Source organism: Phyllostomus hastatus, unplaced genomic scaffold (assembly GCF_019186645.2).
Source record: "Phyllostomus hastatus isolate PE091 unplaced genomic scaffold, TTU_PhHast_1.1 phas_scaffold_345, whole genome shotgun sequence".
Lineage (NCBI taxonomy): Eukaryota > Metazoa > Chordata > Mammalia > Chiroptera > Phyllostomidae > Phyllostomus > Phyllostomus hastatus.
This window is the reverse complement of record NW_025334024.1, coordinates 14,113,977-14,135,461: the sequence shown is the minus strand read 5'-3', so window position 1 is coordinate 14,135,461 and position 21,485 is coordinate 14,113,977. Positions and strand designations below refer to the sequence as shown.

General features: G+C 36.5%; 1 pseudogene; it reads right to left on the bottom strand.

The window, feature by feature from the left end:
* Positions 1-2,662: 2,662 nt before the first annotated feature.
* Positions 2,663-21,485, bottom strand: part of LOC123806122 — a 131,805-nt pseudogene continuing 112,982 nt past the window's right edge.

Below are 21,485 nucleotides of genomic sequence, written 5' to 3'. Positions count from 1 at the left end.
ATCAGAAATCCATAATGAATGTTAAATAAAGGTGTTTGGCAAAGACAGCTAGCTGTACCCAACTACCAACCAGTTCTCTTTTTCTCCCTTAGAAATACAAAACCTGATTTTTAGCCAGGCTCATGGTTGCCTGGAATAAAAGCTACGTTTCTCAGTTTTCTTGACCACTTGGTATAGCTAAGATTGGCTAAGTCTGACCAATGGATATAAACAAAAGTATTTCGGGTTACTTCAAGGAACTGTCTTCGTTAACAAGGATGGATTTTCAAAGTTCACAATATCAAGTTCCAAAGGCTACCCATTATGATACCAACTATGTAAATGTTAAAAACCTACAACATAATAAATGTAACTTAGAGATGCACATAAAAATTATAAAAATATTTAAAATGTGCATAAGAGTAAAACACACCAACATCAGACTTAATGGGAAAAGGAAAGATTGGTGCTTTAGCTGTATTTGTAATATTTTATTTCCTCAAAACTAATAAAAACAAAAGCAAAGAGTTCTGCACCAAATTTGTCAGTTAACAGCTATTAAACCTGGGTTATATTAAATTAAGGTCATATTATTTTATGTGCTTTCTTATGTTCATAAAATATTGCTTAATTTTTTTAAAGTTTAGTTTTATAACATAAAGACCCGAGTCAAAAGGAAGTCAAAATAGCAGCACTGTGTGTGGAAAGAGGGAGACATCCCAAACACTTTGCTTTGTTCTTTGATTCCAGGATGATTGAGCATACGTGAGCCTCAGGGCTTGGCCTAATTGCCTCCTCCCCAAGTAAATAAGTGTCCTAAAACAAAGGCTGAAAGTAGGCTCTTTGACTTGTCATATCCCAGAGACTGTTCTGATGAGGGAGTCAATTCAGGTGTTCTATTACTAGCAATAGATTATTAAATGACTACAATCAGAGTAAACTACCCTTGAGCATTTATTTACTGCAGGTTATGTGGGATTTTGTTTTGTTGTTTACCGAGTTTATCTAGTCAAGTAGTAAAGTTGAATTAAGATAGTAGAAAATAGAAGACTACTATTCATAAACATCAACACAAAACAAAAAACCTAAAAAGAAACATACAAGACCTAACAAAATTGTAAAAATTTACTGAAAATTATTAAAGAAACCTAAACAAATGGAAGATATTCTATCTGTTCTCTAGATAAGAACACTCAATATTTTACCAATATTGATCCTTTCCAAATTAACCTATATGCTTAAAAGAAAACCCAATAAAATGGCCTTCGATAAGCTAATTCTCAGATTCATGTGAAATAGAATTGTTAGGTAGGATAGATAGTAAACCTAACAGAATCTCCAGGAATATTTTCTAAAACACAATGAGAAAAAGTGACTCATATCAGGTATCTAAATATATTATAAAGCTTTAACAATTGAAACAGTGGTACTGACAGGAAAAGAAAATAGTAAAACAGAATAAAGGCAAGAAACAGATTAATATATATACAATTTTAATGTAATAAATTTTGTATTTTAAATCAGAAATAAGGTTTAAAAATAATATGCATGTATTTATTTGATATATGTGTGTGCCTTAACTGTAACATTCACAAACATAAATTGCAAATGGATTAAATACTTAAACATAATGAACAACAAACTTATAAAACTATCAGAAGAGAATATAGTAACACGTTGCTCTATTTTATGGTGAGGAAGTTCTCCTTAAGCTAAAAACAATATCCAAGAGACAAAAAGTACAGGTTGGATTTAATAAAAATTGAGGCAAACTGGGAAAAATATTTGCCACATGTGTAAGTGAAATGAGGATTAATATCAGAATGTATAAAGAGATCAAAAAATCAGTAAGAAAAATCCCAATCAAAATTGAGAAAAAATATGAAAAAACAAATATAGAACAAGAACTAAAATGGCCAATATACATGCAAAAAGATTCTCCATCTCCTTAGTAATCAGGAAGAGTGCAATTTGAAAAAAAGAATGATTTGCCACTACATTGGCCATCATTTGGTATTAGAAGTAGCTTGAGGGTATGGATAAATCATCTCATATACCCATTCCCTCTCCAACTCCTTTACTCACTCCAGTTCTTCCATACCAACCTCCTTGCTTGTCCTAGTACACACCAGCTGTCTGTCTACCTCAGTTACTTTCCCTTGCTGTTCCCTCCACAAGTCATTTCCCTCAGATACCTGTGTGGCTTGCTCCAGAATTTCCTTCAGGTTTTCCTCAGAGATTACCATTTTAGCAAGGTACTTTCACCACCTAATTTAAATGTCCAACCAGCCCCTATCATTTACCTCTTGACCTGCTTTATTTTCTTCGACATGTTAGGTGCTCAGTAAGTAAATAGGTAAGTAAGTAGCCACTGCATAAACCATTTTTGAATGAATAAAAAAATATGCCACTGCAGAGAATGTAAATTAGCACAAATTTTAGATCATTTTACATTTAATTAAATACTAAAATATATAAAATATTGGTACTCACTGACCCCATATCTGTTTTTTAAGAGAGAGCAATTTTAGAAAGCATTTTATAAATAAATTGTTATACAAGAAGAAACACACATACAGAGCACACAAATTACCAGTAAGGTGGACCCCCTAGCCCTTCTTTTCCACAATGGGGAAACAGATCAAAAGAGAAAACATGATTCCATCTTGTTCATCGTTTCCATCTATACTGACAGTTCTTCAGGTAGCATTTCTATTCCTTTGCTGGTGTTTTTGGTTTTTTTCCAATGTGGAAATCAGGCTTTTCAGCCCAGCTTTGACTGTGTTTGCAACTCCTTGATCAGAGAACTCTGAAGAAGGCTAGAAAGAATAATGGCACCTCAATTCACACTAGCCCAGGCCTTAAGATTCTCTATACCAACATGGTCTACAGGTGGTTTTGCAATGAACGGCCTTCTCTTTCATTTTGTTTCATCTTTTTGTCTTGCTCTATTAAGCACTTCAGAACAATACATCCTGAAGGATGTTCTGCAATATGAGGCTCTCTATCTTTGCCACCAGCATGCAGTTCTGCTGCTGCCAGTCCGGTGATGGCATTCGTGGCAGGCTGAACATCTCCAACGGCAGCTCTCAGAATGTCAGATACCGACACACATGCAGGCTTATCTAGCACCACATCTTGGGCGTGATCTTGCAGGTAGCTTAACAAAGCTGGAGAGATGGATTCTAGGAGCTCTCGGCATCAGATCTCTGGACCTTTCTTACGGTGTGTGTTTCCATTGCCTTTCTGCAGAACTTCAGTGATTTCTCATACTGTATGTGCAGGATCTCTCTGGCTTTAATAGGTACAAACACATGCCATATTTGTCATTTACTATGATAGGCAAGGGACTAATAATTTCTGATACGATTATCTGCTTCACAACTTAGTAGCATCAATACAATCAAATGCCACCAATAAAACCAGATGGGAGTGTTGGTGATTAGCCACCTTTTCAACATAAGTCTTGTTTTCTCGATTACTTTTCTGTCCTTCAGTGTGCCATGCCCCAGGGAGTGTATGGCCATTCTGGTGCCATTGTGTGTGTGCCAGGTATGCCACCGCTTCACGGATGGCTTCCATCATTTCCGATCCTAGCTTTCGGGGTGCATAGGTAAAAAAAAAAGTCCAAGCATACTTTATGCACCATTGAGTGCTTAATCACAACTCCGTCTGGGTCATTGAAGTTAGAATCTGTTTCATTTTATCCATGATAAGCTCTGGTTTTTCTGGCTGTACCTCTAGTACCTTGTCCAGAGTTGGGTGATCTGCGGACTTGCATAGCTGAAATGGGTTCCCACTGAGCTCCTCTGCCAACATGCTTCTGCTCCAAAATGGCTCTGTCTTTGTGTGCAGACTCCACGATGGCCCATGCTTCCAACATGTCGATGGAGCATCTTCCTCACGTGGCCTCTAAAGCTTCTTAGTATCTCTGCAGTCTATGGTTTACTCCCACACATGAGAAAAATTTTTAACATTCTCACAGCTCTTCAAAAGCCTGTTTTCTCTGTCCTTCCGTGTTGTGCTCAATGTAACGCTGAATCACAGGAAGTGAATCATGTGCAAATGCAATAGTTTTAATTTTTCTTGAATCAACTTCATTTTTTTAGTGGTCACTGTCTTTTTGTGATCTCCCAAATTTGCTTTGCCCTAACAACAATGTCATAGTTGGTTCTGTCACTGAGCTGTCTGCTTTGCTTCAGTTCTTCTTTTTGAAATCATCCCAGTTAGGTTTCTTGGCTGCTGATGCATCACTTTTACTGTCTGGTGGGAATTTTCTCTTGTTGAATGTATTTGTCCATTGGAATTTGTTCTTTGGTATTTTTATCCCCTTGCTGCTTATTCTTGAGTTACTTCACACCTTTTCTCCCTTGTTTTATGGCACTTTTCTGAAAGTTTTTAGATGTGATTTGGGGGCGACCTTCCTTAACCACTTTTCTTGGGAATGTCTTTGAAGAACCAGAATCATTGTTTTTTACAAATCGGGGGGGGGGGGGCTCCCTTGGAATATCTTTGTACCTTTGCTTGTGAGTTGTTTTTTGGTTTGACCTCCATCATAGCACCTCTTTGACATTTTCTTGCCTGCTCCATTCAGTCCTTCAGTAAGTCTCCTTCAATCCCCCTTTAAAATGCCACTAAGTCTCCAACTTTTATCTCCACTATCGCTCCTTTAATCCAAACTATCATCAATAATTTCCAATTATGTAATCAACAGTAATACAAATTATATAAATTTTCTATAGACAACCAGAACCTATCATGTTTCTCCCTTGCTTATAAACCTTCACTGTTTTCTAGAAATGGGAATATATTCCCATTGTAGAGAAAATCTAAGCCCCTCTACCATGGCCCTGCACCTCTCATCTTATCCTGCATCGCTGTCCTCCTAGCTCACTACATTGGTTCCTTTTCTATAGCTCCCACCTCAGGAACTTAGCCCAAATTACTGCTTCTGCTTAACGTAGGCTTCCAGGTTTCAGGGTTGCCTCTCATCATGCTTTAGGTCAGCCTAAAGATCACTTCTTGAGAATCTCCTGTCCCCCATCTCAGTCCCCAGTAAGTTTCCCTCCCAGTGCCCAGAACTTGCAACTGTATACACAGGTTGTAAACTTGGCACCTGGCACTGGCTGGGTGCAAAGTGGATGTTTTTCAAACATATGACAAAAATGAGATGAATGCAGCTAGCGCTGGCCAGTTTAGAGGGTGCAGGTAGGTAGTCAGGCTAGCCCAGGATTCTCAGGACAAGGTGGTAGAAAGGAGTTGTAAACCCACCCTGGTCGCTAGGCTCCCATCCACTTCCAAACTCCCAGAATAGGCAAGACCACAGAAGATTGCCCAGCGAGTGACAGGTGTGAACACCTCTAGCCTCGCTGGTACCCGGAGACTCTCCTACTCCAGCACCAGGCATGGGGCAAATTCCTACCAGGAACAGTCTCCAAGCCCACCACACTCACCACACACATGTCCAGTATCTGTTCTTAATAAATATATTTGTGCACAAAGACATGTACAAGAATGAGCAGGTGTGCTGAGTGCAACATTGTTTTTAGTAATAAAAGACAAATATCTCCAAATGATGAGAGGTTAAATAATGTGTGGAATAGTTATACAACACAATGCTAAGTAACACAATGCGATTATTTAAAAAGCAAGTTGGATCTGTATTTACGCATATGGAAAGCTACCCCAATGGTATGATGTTCAGTGGAAAATAACCAGTCGCCAAAAACAAAATCTAAAATATGATCTTGTTTAGGGAAAAATAATCCAGCATGTGTGAAGATATTAATATAGATATATAGATAAACACATGCTTGCATATAAATGTATTATATATAAATGCAAATTTAAGATACAAAGGATATACACCAAATTGTTAATACTGATCTATGCAAAGAAGACCTTTGAGTGTAAGACAGCTGGTACAGGAATGCATTGTATATATTTTCATATTGTTTTACTCTTTTTCAATGAGAATATATTTATGCATTACATTTTTAATTAAAAAATTGAGTGTCTCCAAGGTTATCCTGTTCCAATGTCAGTCTCACTCGTTTGTATCCTGATATGCTCTCTTGGGTGGCAATGAATGAGATGAAATAATGGCCGATGTGCTGGGAATTACATTTAGAAGAGCATTGTGCTAGGGAACATTAGTCAGCCACGTGAGCCCCCCTAGAAATAAAGGTTGAGGACTGTGTTCATGCCCCATTGTTTCATTTCCTCCAGCAGAATCAAGAAACAAAAGAAGCCTCATGTTGCCTTTACTGTGGTCACAATGTGTCAAAAGTGCAGGAGGGTTTGTGTGTGTGTGTGTCTGTTGCAGTTTAGACAGATTTCACACCTACAGAATAGCTCCTTCTGCTGTATTCTGAGTAATTTTAAATAAATAAATGTTTCCCTGCTAAGCTCAAATACAATGAAATAAATTACAGGGCTCAGGGTACATAAACGAGTATGCTGGCAGTCTTTCATTTTAACTCTCATGTAAGAATTGGAAAATATAAGATATTATATAGCACTCTGGCTCACCTTTGCAGGATTTAAAAATGTCTCCTTATATGCAAGCATTCTCAGTTGCTGTATTGGTTCTTTCTAATTTATACACAGGCATGTTTGTGCTAACACATGAGAGTGAACACACGCATGCAGACACACACTCACACAGCCAGAACTGTTTATCTCAATCCCTGGCTTTTTTCTGGATAAGCATTGCTTGACCTTGTATCTTTTCACCATCAACAGCCTTTTAATGACTACCTAGGGTTACAACTCACTGACCCATAGGCCAGTGACAACCTTCTGGGGCAGCTCTGTTTAAATAAGATCCCCTTCCCTTCCTCCTTTTCTCCTTGATTTGGCAGAACCGAATTGAGTTGATGGGGTATAAGAAAGTAGCAAATTATTTCCATTAGGATATATTAATAATGATAGAAATAACCAAAACAATGATAATGATCACTAGTATTATTAAGCACTCCTAGATGCCAAACACTATTCTAGGCACTTTACAGGTCTCATTTAATCTTCACAGCAATTCTACAATCTAGATACTATCATTAATATTACTATGTCCACTTCACAAATGAGGAAAACGAGGTGTGCACAGATTAAATAACTTGCTCAAAGGTCATAGAGCTAGTTAGTGACCTAAATCTATGTCCCTGCACATACTGGGTTATTTTTCCATAAATTAGATTATATTTTAGTTATTTTTCCAGTGGCTTACTTTTTTCCACTAAATAACATTGGGGTGTATTTCCATAGGTGTACATACAGAGCCATCTTGTTCTTTGTAACAGCTGCGTAATATTGTGTTGGATAAATGTACCATATTTTATTTAACCTCTGTCTACAACCCTCCACTACCATCTCCCTGATGAAAACAGGCTTAAGAGCCTGGGATATATCTTTTCATACTTTTCCCCTTATTCATACTAACATAAAGGTACACACACACTTACATAGGGGGTCTGTGTGTGTGTGTGTGTGTGTGTGTGTGTGTGTGTGTAATATGATGGTTACATTTACCAGAATTCTGTTCCTCAGAATTGCCTTCCCTGTATGGTTCTGAGCTAGGATTGGCCACAGAGAAATTGCATGAGAGATTTAGAAAACAAAAATGAAGCAGCAGGAATGATTAGATTGGGAAGTTTGTTATAGGGTCAGGTACTGTAGCAGCTTTTACACATTTTTGTGCATCTGCTGGCTCACCTTATTGGCATCAGACAACAGCTAGGCCCACAGATTTACCAGTTCTTGCAGGACCTCCTGCAGCTTCTCCTACTCTTAGATCAGCTGCATGTCCCACTCTGTGACTGACCAAGGGCATCAGCTTCTCACACAGGTCATCCACACCATCGAAGTCAGAGGTTTGGAGGAAATGAAAGAGCTACTTGGGTTTCAGCTCATGCTTCTAGTTTCCAGTTTACCTTTGGAATGGCATGCCACTTCATGTGCATCTTCCCTTCCAAAAGCCTGCCCTGAAGACCAGGCCCAACAGTGGAAGCAGAAGCAACAGTCACATCTAAACTATTTAACCACTTCCAACCTTAACCTTGAATTATGTCAAATTCCTGTAATAAATTCCTTATTCTGTATGACTCCTAGAGGTTCTGCTTCTCTGATTAAACCCCGACTAATACAGGGTGTCTGTTTTTACCTAAACAGAATCAAATTATACGTGTCAATCTTCAACTTGCTTTCTTCATTGATAAATCATAGAGATTCTTGCAAGTCAGTACATCTTTCCCTCACTCCCATCTATTTTTCCACACACATCTACATGCAATCACACTAAAGTATACATATATGATACAAATCATACAGCCTAAGTTTGCTTAATGATGTATTATTTTTCTTTTTTCTATTTTCTCCCAACTCCTGCCTTGTGTTCCATATCCACCATCCAGACAACTTGAATTAGCAACCTTATGTGTCCTGAATTTTTCTTCATGCTCATCCGTAGATCAGTATATGAACTATGTAAACACTGTTGCTGAAGTATATTCACCCCCCGCCCACCAAACTGAACTACAAATTTCTCATATCTTAAATTCTGATATATATTATAATCTATTTCTGGATTTTCCATTCTGTCAACTGATCCATTTTTTCTCATGCTGATAGCATATTGATTATAAAAGCTGCATAACATGTTCTTACATATACCAAAGGACCCCCATACACATACATTGTTCTTATTCATATCTTTCCAGATTATTCTAGGACATTTGTTCCTTCATGTAAATGTTAAACTAATAACTATCTTTAAAATGATGTTAGAGTCCTCATTGGAAATGTACTTTCTTTTATATTAATTTTGGAGGATTACCATCGTATCACCTTTGGGTTCCTACCCAAGAACATGAAATGTCCAGTTGTTTAGATCATGTTTTATGTCCTTCAGTAAGACTTTACAGTTTCCTTTATATAATTCTGTGCCTTTGTGATTTTTATTCCTAATTATTTTACAGTTTTTGTCATTGTTGTGAACAAAATGTTATTTCCATTTTTATATCTAGGTCTATATTGCTAAAATATGGAAAATAAATGTTAAAAGTGTATTTTAACATTTATCTTGTATTCAGCTGCTTTAACAGACTATTTTATTAATTCTATCCATCAAAATTTAGTCAGAGAAGAACAACGAGTACGATGACAAGGGGTGAATGACAGGAGCAAGACTTTCCACAACTGTGGGAATTTTTAGCGAGTAAAAATCCAAGAGGGGGGTAGGGAGGATCAGTAAAAAATCACTACCTAACCTTCTTAAAAGTGTGTTCATAGAAATCTCGGAAGCTGGGTACATGCAGGTACCGGAGAGGGAACATGAAGGGAAACTGGCAGGGAAGTTCCCAGAAAGCTGGCACCTCTGCACAGCTCCCACTTCCGAGGTCGTCCTTTGGGGTGGGCCTGGGGGTCCTTGTGGTCAGCGGGTCTGGCAGCCAGGAAGTAGAGGTGGACGTGGAGTAGGGGGAAGCAACCACAGAGTTCCCTGGGCACGACTGCCTCTGTCCTTCATCATATCTGACTCAGAGCTTCAGAGATTCTGGCTGCTGCTCCACTTCCACCTCCCAGGTCTCATGTGACTTTCAGTTCGGCCAACTCTTACACAAAAGGGAAACAGTTCTGGAAAGCATGGTTCCCTTTGTCGTCTCTTCAACATTAGAACAACCCAGCATACCCGTCTTAGTAGTTACTTTTCCAACGCCTGTGCATATTCTTTACTTTTCCTGGCTCCTTGCAGTTACTAGAATCTCCAAGACAATGTTAACATAATAATTGCTATCAGTGGAGCTTCCAAAATAGTTCTTGATTTTTAATGGATGCTGTTTTAGAATTTTGTTATTTAAAACAACATTTTATGTTGGTTTCTGAAAAATCACCTTCATCATAGTTAAATAGATTCCTTCTACTTATTACTTATTAGGACTGACTTTTGAATTATATTAAACACCTTTATAACATCTGCTGATATAATTTTGTTTTTCCTTTTAGATTTGGTAACATAATGAATTATGTTTATAGATTGTTGGTAGATTTCCTGATATTGAAATACTCTTTTATTCCTGGACTAAACCCTTCTTGGTCATACTGAATTATCGTGATATATTGCTGGATTCTATTTGTTACTACCTTATAACTTTTGCTTATATATTCAAAAATAAGATTATCCTCTTAAGATTCATCTGACACTTCACAAGATTCAATCATTTGAAAAGATCACCTGAGGCATTAATAGATGACAAACAGGGTAGGGAAAGGAAAGGAGGTTCAGTGTTCACTTTCACGACAGCTTTCCCATTGGTTGGACTTTGGGTCCTGAGTTAAATTACTTACTGCACAGCTGATCTGCAGTCTCTCATGTCTTTCTCTTCAGTGTGTTTATTTCATTACATAGTCATTAATGGGAATGATCATCTGCTATGATGTTTTCATTTAACAGATTTAACTAGTCATTCATTTGGTGCTAAGAAGATACAGGACTGTATTCAATATAAAATGTTCTAACTATGTTACCTGAACTCAGTAGGAAATAAGCACTATTTTCTAGTAATCCCCTCAACAAAAGTAATATTTACGCAATGTTAAAAACATAACTGATTTCATAAAGTCCTCACTAGGAATCCAAGGGGTTTTTATATATATATACATGCCAACCACAGTATTTTCAGTAAGTTTGTATCAAGTTCATTCCCAGAGCCCGTCATTCAGTAAAAAAAATGCGATCTTCTACTTCACATGTCGTCTAAATATGTAGATTTCCTACTTGAAATACTAAAATAAAGCAGAGATCGTGGATTGATAATGTTTATAGTCTGTTTCATATGAGGGAAAAGGAAAAGCTTGCTCTTTTTAATTGCCTTTGTATAGAGGATATAGGCTTGTGGGGCAAATGCCAGGCTTGTGTTGGAATGGGTTAGAAACAGAGCAAGGACTTTTAGGGGTCGAAGAATCCATAAAGGCAAATTGGTCTGTGCCTGCCTCAAGCTGTGGTGTTAATATTAGCAGACAGGATGCTGTAGAAATGTGAGAGAGAAAACTATAAAAAGTGATACTTAAATTGCTGTGCAGCTTGAATTTGAGCCCTTTTGCATTATCCCAGAATCATTACTAATAGAGGGAAGCAGAGAGACCCAAGTCCAATGAAAAGCTGTAGGAAGCTACTGAACACATGAAAATCCCAGCTGGTGAATAAAATCTATCACTTTGGCAAAACAGTATGAGTGAAAATCTTTCAAACATGCATCAGCTGCAGGGGCTGAATGTTAAGAAATACAAGATTAAGATGATTCTGGGGAAAACTGGGGTCATTCATGCTCACCCCTCTAAGAAAAGCCTGCCTATGCTATATCAAGTCACACACCATTAGAGTGATAAGGCAAGTTCAGCTGCTTGAGACACGTCTTTCCTATAATGTATATATCAAAAACCACAGCAGAGATGTTATGGCTCAGCTCCCTGAATCGAGTGATCTCTAAAATGAAGATTCGATATTAAATAGTTTTCTGTTGCTTTATTATTAGAGTTATAAAAAATCTAAGTGCTAAATTCCTTTAAATATATTGTCCCTTATACCAAGCTGGCAATACCATAAATATAATAACTGAGTTAGAATATTTATCGATCACCTACTATGTGCAAAACTATAAAGATAAATCAGAAGTGGTCCTGGACTTCCAAGAGCAAAATTTCATGTTCTAGTAAGAGAAATAGACATAAATAAATAGCTTCAACACCAAGCTGACTGTAATAAGAATAGTAACAGAGGAGTAGAATTCTGTCAGGGTAAGTGGGGGAAGGGGAGGAGGAAAGATGAATAAAGATGATAGTTGGGAAAAGCTAGTCTATATAACATTCCAGTGTGATCTAGGACTTCTTGTCCTGACTTGGTTACTAACAAGTAGCATGACCCTCAGCAGGTCTCTGGGCTTTCATTTTCTCATCTATAAAATGCAATGTTATTTTATAATACTCTCTCAGGTCCTCCTTCAGAACAAAGTCTCTTTAACTTTATTTTGTTGCATTCACATAGCAGACTGGCAAAGTAAAACTATTCTCAAAAAAGTGCTTAGAAACATTTTGCTATAAAATAGTTGTAGCAACATCTTCAGAGCATCTTACATTTACTTTGTGGTGTATATTTATTTCCTCTTTGTTCACAGGTCTGTATCGACACATTGGGAAGTCAAAAGTGAACCTGTCTCAAAGTAGCATATTAGATTCTTGGGTAAGAAATGTTGAAATATAGAAAAGTGCAAAGAGTAATAAAACAATCATTTATATTCCACATTAAAAATAAAGTATTAAAGGTAAAAATCTTCATATCTACCCCCCATCTAATTTTCTTCTCACTCTCCAGAGGCAACTACCACAATTTTCTTTAACTCTATACTTCAAATTATTCTTTCATATCTTAACATACATTCACTTGTATGTACAAATCCATAAGCAATGTATAAATTATTTGGCATTTTTTTAAATATTGCATATATAATATACTCTCTTATTTTGCATCTGGCTTTTACTGTTTGATATTGTTTTTTGGATATATCCATTTGATAGTTTATTCTTTTTCATTGCAATATAAAATTCCATCATATAATTTTCTCTTTTATGGATCTTTGGGTTATTTTCAAATGTCTGATATTATAGTCAGTGCTGCAGTAAACATAAATGTGTATGTCTCCTTCTGAACATACATGAAAGTTTCTCTCCGACATGTATCCTGAAAAGGAATAGTCCGCTAAAGGGTTGTGCATTTCCAAGTTTTAGTGGTGTTGCCGTGTGCGTTCCAAAATGGCTATACCAGTTTACACTCCACCGGAGACGCACGAAGTCCCCACGTTCTTACCAACATTTTATATTGATATTGTCTAACATCTAAACTTCTGAGAATCTGGATAAAAATGATATCACATTATTGTTTAACTAGTGAAAGCATTTTTTGGAATATGCTTATTGGCCAAGCAGATTTGGTCTTCCGTGAGCTGCTGTTCCATGTCCTTTGCCATTGTTCTATTACTGGCTTGTTGTTTTCTCCACCCACTGAAGTATAGGGGAGGTACTCACGCACATACTCTAGTGACAAGCCTTCATTGTTTAATTTAGGGTGGAAATATCCTCTAGTCTATTGTAGACCTAGTAACATTTAATTTTTTGTTTGTTTTATAGAAATTTTGATGATTTTCAAATTTTGTGTTTTCATTTTATTTAAGAAAGCCTTCCTGACCTTAAGTAACTCAAATAGTTTGAATTTGTTTTTTTCTTTAGGCCTTTAATCCATCTGGAAAATATTTTGTGTGGACGTTGAGGTAAGAAATCTATTTTTATTTTTTTCTATATGGATAGGTAGTTGTTAAAACCCTGTTCTTTCACTCAAAGATTTGTGAAGTCACTTCCTTCAGATACCAAGTTTATATTGGGCTCTTTACATTGATAATTATTTGAATGATCATAATTATCATAATTATTTAAAAATCATAATTATATTTTTTGAATCCTTAAGTAATTGATTATATTTAGCAGAAGGAACCTGGTTTAATAAATAGATTCATTTCTAATATCCAATATCCAAGGATTTTTCCTCCACCCTGCCCTTCTGGTTAACCAGTGTCCTGGAGGCCACCGTAGAGAGATGTCCTCATGAAGTAGACATATTGTGGCAGAGCAAAGCCTGTGGCACCAGTGAGGCATTGGGCCCGTATCCCAGATGGCTAGATGGCCATCCAGCAAGTTCAAGGTAGAAACTGGACAATCTGAAGACAAGATTCTGAACCAAGGGAGTTCTGGGCATTTGCAGTATGGTCCTGTGGTAGCTGTCTTTGACCTTTCCCTGGCAGCTCCTGGGCAGTGACCTGTCTTCAAATCACTCTCCGGGTTAGAGGTCTTTGAGATGGCTCCTCTTCTTCCTCCTCTCCACCATCTACTGCTTCCTTACCGTGTCACTCTTTTATCCTCTGCCAAAGTTCTCTTCTCTTCTTTCCTTTCACAGTAGTTCTTAATGGGCAGAAAAATAGTCAGAAATGGAGCTTTGAACAACCAGATTTCTACAACAGTACAAGGGGAGCCAAAAAGCTAGAATTTATTAATGAATAATTATGTATTTATTTTTACATGTTTAAATTTCAATCACCTTCGAAGTACCCTCCATTTGATCCAATATACCTATTGAGACATTTTTCCCACTGCTCAAACAGTTTTTGAACTCATTGATTTTGATGCCTTTTAGTGCTTCTGCCTTGTTTGTTTGTTTGTTTCACCTCTTCCACATTGGCAAAATGTTTCCCTTTGAGGACTTTTTTCATTGGGGAAACAAAAAAAGTCACTCAGGGTGAGATTGGGTAAACTGGGAGGGTGGGGTGCAGGGGCTCATGCAATTTTTCATCAAAAACTGCTGAATACTCAGCAAAGTGTGGGCAGGTACACTCATAGATCACCAATCATGAAATGAGTAAACACATTGAAAGAGTCTTCAAAAAAATTTACTGAAGCCAAATGCAGCCTCTCACAACAATGCCAGCTGGTGCACTGATACCAATGGGTTCCTAGAACACTCTCCTAGTGGGGGAAGCCTGAACTACAAAGAATTCCCCCTTCTAGGAGATAATTCCAGTTTTTGGGGGGTGTCCCCTTATAAACAGTTTTCTCCTTCCTTGAAGACAAGAAAGAACTTTCCATGAGCAAAACTGCCTCATCTTCATTCCCCGGGGATGAGGGAAAATGTTTTAACCTTTACATTCAGGATGATCTAAAAATAATACACAAGAGAAAAGAGCAAAGTAAAACAGAACTGAAACCTGCAACCAAATAGTTTTCACATTAAAAAAGTTTGAAAATTCATTTTCTACTCCATGTGGTTTAGAAAAACTTCAGTAAGTACAATATGTTTGTTCTGTTGCATCTTTATAACTTGCGATCCGAATCTGTGTGTGCCGGGGCCAGGTTGGGGTGGGGGGAGTCTGGATCACTTCATCCTAATTTGGAAAAAATCATTCCACTTACATCTCTTATCCAAATTTTTTCAAACTCTTAGAGACCAATTTTCTAAAAGGGAAAGTAACTTGATTGGCTCCCTTTCCATTCAACAATGCACTTCCTGTGTCACTTTCAAGAAAGAGACTCCTAATTGTGCTACAAGATGGACTAAGGAAGTTAAAGTTGGTATGCCTAGTAATTGTTGTCAAATGATTGTGAAGATCAGCATCCCTGAACAAGAACTACAGTAGATTCAACCCCATTGCAACATCCAAGAGATGGAGGGAAGGGTCCACACCTGCTCCCATGATGACAAAGAGCTAGGCGTCAAGGTTGTAACATATTTTGGACTTCTTGAAAGATAATCACAATCAGAAAGTAAAGTGCTATTATTTTGTCTCTGAATTACCAATTTTATAATTCTACATGAAGGTGTTGACTTACCAGCCCTGGATGTTTCTTCACTCATTGTAAGATTACAAAGTAATATTTTTTCCTGGAATTGGGAAATATTGTAAAATTAGAAATTGGAAATAGTAAACTCTCAGTAAAATTTTCACAGCTAGGCATTACATTTGCCTTTCTCAAATATGCTTTTTTTTTCCAGAAATGGGTATAAATGATAAACACTTGCACTTAATTTGAGTCAAATTATATTAAACAGGGTTTTCTTTTAAAAACCACAAGTGACAAACTCAAAGATATTTTAGTTAAAATAATTCCCATTGCTCTACTTGTTGCAGAGTTCCCAGACTGAGCACAGCGGAGCTTTTCTGTACGACCTTTCCTGAGCTCTGCTTTAAAATAAGTGTGGTAGAAAACATCTTGTTGTCTAATAGAAATTTTTCTTCATGATAGATGTGCTCCCATTTTCTTGAGTCGGGACAGTCTTACATTTTACTCACCATTTCTTAGACCATTCTCGAGTCTACTACCTTCTATATTCTTTTCTCCTTACTATTATAATTTCAGAAAACTTCTGAGAAGCAATTTGAACTCAACAAAATACTCATACACATAAAAGTCATTTCAAATGATTATAGAAAAAACATTTTAAGACCTAGATAGTTTTTTTAAAACATGGTCTTTTTTAAATTTTTTTGTTTTCCTCTTTATTTTGTTTGATTAATAGCTTTAACTCAGATATGTTCATTCACTCAGTAAACATTTATTGGATTCTTGTTCAGGATACTTTGATAAGCAACATGGAAGATATTGAATGGCCAAGTTGTATTTCCATCTTTATAGAACTTACCACTTGTTGAGGAGGTAAAATATCGTATTCTGGCTTCCATTATTCATGTATTAGTGACCTAAGAGAAGCACAAACGAAAGAAGTTTTTAAAAGCACAAAACTTCTAATTGGGAAAACAAAGGAAAGTGTAATTTAAACTAGGTGTTGGGAAATGTCAAGAAACTGAAACAATGCAGGAAGAAATGGGATGAGCAAAGATACTGGCAGAGTAGAATTGAGGGCCTTCAAGAAACAGGGAATATGGCAATTTGAGGGCTGAATTCTACGGAGCAATAAAGGTTTAGGCCATTGGGTAGGGAACTCCCTGAACCCTTGTATTCGATTTGGAGCTGGGTGTAAATCCACAGAAATTTTAGGCAGGGAATGACAGGTAGGAACTGTGTTTTGGGAAGACTGATTGGCAGTGGGATACACAGCGTTATAGAAAGGTTTGGGAAATTTCTTAGGGGGCTTTACAGTATTCTGTGTATGAAATAATGAGGGTTAGACAAATGGTAGCACGAACAGGGAAGAGAGAGTACACAAGACCAAATGGGTACCTGTGCCAAAGGAACAGAAATAATAAAGCTTAATCCAGCTGCCTGGTAAGCAAAAATTCTGGATCTAGTCCAAACTGAGTTACAATCTTTGAGTTATAAATTTCACTGGGGTCTACTCTGAACAAAGCATAGTAGAAGACATACATAGCAGCCACCTAGTTGTCCAATAGAAATTTTTCTCCATAATGAGAACAAGAAGTGTTAAATTCAGCCCTGGACAGAAGAGTGTGAAACAAGGACCCAGCACTGTGTTCATCACGGTGAAATTTGTGGCCTTAGAAGAATATTTATAAAGAACATTAGAGGAGTCAGAGTTAGTCCCCCACTGCCTGTATCAGAGCTGGCCCCGTGGCAGGAAATCTCATAACAGAGGGTGAGCTGTAATTTCAGAGGATAAGAACCTGGACTCCCGTTGAGGTCTCGGTTGGAACCATCGATTATGTACTAGAACAAGGTGAGACTGACAACACTTTAGCCACCAGTATCTAAATTCTGTGTAGGAAATTTTGTGCCAGTCAACTACACTGATATACCCTGTGATACTAGCGTGTGTCTTGGTTTTCAGTCCTCCACAGTGCTACCAAATTGTTCATGTTGGCTTGATTTTTCCACTTTTTCTTCTTTTCCAACATTTTTTGTTTTATATGTATGTGTAGCTACTTTAGAGATATTCTACTACATTTCTGGACTTGGCTTGATGAGGGAGAGTAGACAGGTTATGGATGGAATCCTAATAATTTGTTAAAACAGATATTTAAATCCTGTCTGTGTTATTTTTTTTCCTGCCCATGGAACACCAATAGCCAGAAAGACAAATAAGAACAGTCCCTTGGTATTTTTCCCGTGTTTGTATGATCCTAAGAGTTTTAATGAACTGGCCTTTGCAAGCAATGTTGAAGCTGTTCAAGCCAGCTTCAGCTAGATGTGACTTGCTTAATGATTTGTCAAGGATCCAAGGCATAGGAAATCAAAACAAAACAAAAAAGAAAAGAACAGATCAGAAACAGCATACATCATAACCATATAATCATTCTGCATTGTATCCGGTTACTTATTATAGGTTGTACGATGATAGAAATGGAAATATTTACTTCTGGCCACTCTGTGTTACTGTTAAATAATTTATGTGCTGTGAGAGGAACTGTAAACTGTTGAGATTCAAAGATCCCCTAACTGCATTCTCCCAAGGAGTTTTTCACCACTATCCCTGGTTCTATTTCATATTTTAAACAGTTTTTAGAGTGTGAGCTTTATTACCCTTGTTTAAATTCAGCAAGCCTATTTTGTCCAGATGGGTCACCATCAAGAAATACAGTAATGTAAAATAAAGCTACTTCTGACATTTTTATGGTGTATGATATATGACATAACATGATGTATTAAGCTCTTTGTAATAATTTTTAATTTTTGAAATAGCTGATTCTTTGGGGACCATTTAATATATAATTCCATAGATTTTAGTGATATCAGGTATCTTTCAAGTATCATTTTAATTGAGCTCTGGAGCTTTTTGTCCCTATCAACTGTGAATCAAACAGGAGTCTGTCAGCTCCTATTGGGTGACAAATCATAGGCCACAGAAAAATTGGTTCACAAGTCATGCTTGAAGACAAATAAAATTCAATTCCTGCCTTCAAGGAGCATATGGTTTCATAGAGAGACAGTATTAAAAAAACCTCCAAAGTGAAAATGTTATAAATTTATTAAAATATCACAAAAGTAATGAACTACATTTACCATGTGCTAAGCACTGCTTTTTCATACTTATACCTAGTTTTGAAAAACTAAATTTTGGGATGCAGTTTATTGTACAGATGAGTAAAAGAGGCACAGAGAAGATAAACAACTTGGATAAGGTTTATAACTACTGGTAGTAGTTCAATAAGAAATACAATAAAGCTATGAAAGCGCATCTTAATACTGGAAAGATTGGATCAGGAGAGATTTAAACAGGGAGTCTAGTTAATGGGATATTGAAATGATCCGTGGGAAATTGAGAGACTGAACCGCACCAGTGGCAACAGGGATGACAGGGAGTGGAGAAAAGAGGTGAGCCATACTTCTGTGAGATTTTTTAGAAGAATCACAAGTGGGACTTGGTAACCAATGTAATAATATGGAATATAGAAAAAGTGAGTCAAAGATGACTATAGTGTTCTGAGCTCAATGAGTAAAAGCAGGAAGGGGGAATTTTAGGGGATTAGCCAGCTTCATTGGCTACCCAGGGCACAGTGTGCACATGTCTCCATTCTCAGCCTTCATCACATTGCATCCCTAATAACATTGTATCCCCCACTAATTCAGAGCACCTTATATGCCTCATGATTTTTATAGGCCCAGCACTTAAGACAGTGACACAGATATAGTTGTCTTCCATAAGCATTTCTTTAGAATAAGCTTTAAACATATTATAATAGAATTCCTCACTGAATAGTTAAATATGACTATTTAGGAGAAAGTTGGAAATACGCAATGGACATTTTAGAATGGTATCAGGACTGTAAAAGTAGGTTTTGATTATCAGAAAGAAACAATATTTGAAATCTTGAGAACAGGTTAATACTTTGAATGAGAATATGAAAGAGACAGCAAACTGAGTAGAAAGAACTGAGGATTAAAGAAAACAATAGGGGGCAAGAAGAAGAGGTCTTTAATTTAAAGGAATGGCTGATCAATAATTTCAAATGCTAAAGACTGAGCAATTTTTTGATGATATATAACAGCAATTTCTGAACTTTTTCATTTCATGGCACACATAAGCTACTCACTAAAATTCTGCAGTACACCAAAAATTATTATACAAGGGTAGGCAAGAAGTAAGTTTAAAATTATTCATATGGAAAATAAGACAATAATAATATGAGAATAAATCCTTGTGATTCGTCTGCTCACAAGTGTAAATGTAATTTTGCCCAACCCAGTATTTTTTACTGGTCTGACAAAAAATAGGTATAATTTTGATTCATTCACACCAAACAGCTATTGTTGTATTAGCTGTTGTCATTTGCTATTTGACAACCTAAGGGAAAAGATGTCAGTGCCCCACACTAAATAGTCAGGTATTGCATGTTTTAAAAATTCTTGCAGCAGGCCAATGGAAAATCACTGGTCTATAAGAATCCAGAGGAAATTTATGTTGTCTTATTACCCATGTTCTAATTACTGTTGTGGAATATTATATTTGAAGAGCTAGTACAGATAGATTATTAATTGGAAGGTTTATTAAGTGTTAGCTTTTTCTTCTCTTTTAATAAATGTTTGTGTACTCCTTGGGGAAAAGGAGAACATTTCCACAAAGTAATCAGTTCATATGAAAAATAATTAATACCTTAAAATGAGCTAATTATAAACTATACCATTTCAAACCACCCTCATTTAATCACCCAATGTGGAATAATCATTAACTTAAACTTACTTGAAATTTGCCACTTTAACTTTCATAGTAACTACTATATTACAATGCCAGACATTGTCCATTAAAGATCTGTGATTCTAAACTCTTACCACTTCCTGTCCATTTTCTCCTTTAGAAAAAGGATTACATGTTTTGTATAGCTGCTGAAGTCTTTTGTTTGGGAGAAATTCAGTAGAGTGCCTATCTAGCTGCCTTTTATTTGTATTTGAAATATTTAAAATGTGCTCATTAGCCATCCCTCCTTAATGTATTGAATCATGAAAACTGACCCAGACATCCTTGCATATATTATTTTGATAATACAGTTGTTTCATTGCTGTTCTTCTTAAACAATCACAAAATACCTCATCTCCTTAGAGAGCAAGGAACTAAGACCATTAAAGAAAAAGAAAAAACAAAGTTATTAGCATTGTAAGGACATTATTCTTACAATGTATCATAAGAATAAACAATAGGGGGCTTTATTAGGTAAGATACGACATATCCATCTGGCTGCATCTTATAACATAATCAATGCATTATAAGAAATGAGCTCTGTCCACGCATCCTGGAGTGCACATTTCTCCTCAAACTCAGAATAATGACCCTAGGATGATTATCTTTTAAAGATTGGAGACAACTTTACTTGAGCAACAATAAAAAATAGAATAAAATAAAAATCTATTCTGCGATAGACCTAGCACAACATACCTATAGATGAAAAATTTAAAAACTCAATAGATGAAGTAAAAATCTACCTTATGCCCACCAAGAAATAATTAATCACATGGAGGGCAGTGGTGAGAAATTTACAGAAGGACAAAGAAATAACATAAATAAAAGCAGTTTTGATATAGACAATATATTGAGAAGCTCCAAGCCACATCTAAATATTGATCCACAGGAAATGAATTGAAGGAAAGAAGAAAAAGCTATATTTCAAATGGTGGTCACCTGCACATTTCCAAAATTTTAAAGTCAGTGGCCTTCACATTTAAAATGCACTTTAAATGCAAACAAGATAAATACACATAAAAATCACATCAAGACACCTTATAATGGATCAGTAGAATATAAAGGATAGAGAGGAATCTTAAATGCTACTACAGAGAAAAGATAGATTAAGAAAGGAAATACAATTTAGACTTCCAATAATTGTCTCAACAGAAACAACAAATGCCAGAATATAATGGTGTTGGAGAGAAATCATGATCAATTTTTAATTTTATTCTCAGTTATACTAACATTCAAGAAAGGCAGCAAAACTACAGGTTCACTATACAGCCAGGAAAGGACAAGCTGTCCTTAAAATCTATATAGAATACCAAATCAAGGATAG